This window comes from Arachis duranensis, chromosome 9 (genome assembly GCF_000817695.3).
Source record: "Arachis duranensis cultivar V14167 chromosome 9, aradu.V14167.gnm2.J7QH, whole genome shotgun sequence".
NCBI classification, from domain to species: domain Eukaryota; kingdom Viridiplantae; phylum Streptophyta; class Magnoliopsida; order Fabales; family Fabaceae; genus Arachis; species Arachis duranensis.
The window spans coordinates 32,414,483-32,415,514 of record NC_029780.3 but is presented as its reverse complement, the minus strand read 5'-3'; positions in this window follow the sequence as shown (position 1 = coordinate 32,415,514).

The following is a 1,032-nucleotide window of genomic DNA, read 5'->3' as shown; positions in this document are numbered from 1 at the left end:
CTTCTTTTTCTACTCTCTTCTTTCTTCTTTTGCTCGAGGACGAGCAAACCTTTTATGTTTGGTGTGGTAAAAGCATTGCTTTTTGTTTTTTCATAACCATTTATGGCATCCAAGGCCGGAGAAACCTCTAGAAAGAGGAAAGGGAAGGCAAAAGCTTCCACCTCCGAGTCATGGGAGATGGAGAGATTCATCTCAAGGGTGCATCAAGACCACTTCTATGAAGTTGTGGCCTTGAAGAAGGTGATCCCCGATGTCCCTTTTTCACTCAAAAAGGGTGAATATCCGGAGATCCAACATGAGATCCGAAGAAGAGGTTGGGAAGTTCTTACCAACCCCATTCAACAAGTCGGAATCTTGATGGTTCAAGAGTTCTATGCCAATGCATGGATCACCAAGAACCATGATCAAAGTGTGAACCCGGACCCAAAGAATTATCTTACTATGGTTTGGGGGAAATACTTGGATTTTAGTCCGGAAAGTGTGAGGGTGGCGTTCAACTTGCCTATGATGCAAGGAGATGAACATCCTTACACTAGAAGGGTCAACTTTGATCAAAGGTTGGACCAAGTCCTCATGGACATATGTGTGGAAGGAGCTCAATGGAAAAAAGACTCAAAAGGCAAGCCGGTTCAATTGAGAAGACTGGACCTTAAGCCTGTGGCTAGAGGATATTTGGAGTTTATCCAACGCTCCATCATCCCCACTAGCAACCGGTCCGAAGTTACCATAGACCGGGCTATCATGATTCATAGCATCATGATTGGAGAAGGAATAGAAGTTCATGAGGTTATAGCCCAAGAACTCTATAAGGTGGCGGACAAGTCCTCTAGCTTGGCAAGGTTGGCCTTCCCTCATCTCATTTGTCACCTCTGTTATTCAGTTGGAGTTGACATAGAGGGAGACACCCATATTGATGAGGACAAGCCCATCACTAAGAAGAGGATGGAGCATACAAGAGACCCCACTCATCATGAGATCCCTGAGATACCTCAAGGGATGCACTTTCCTCCACAAAACTATTGGGAGCAATTA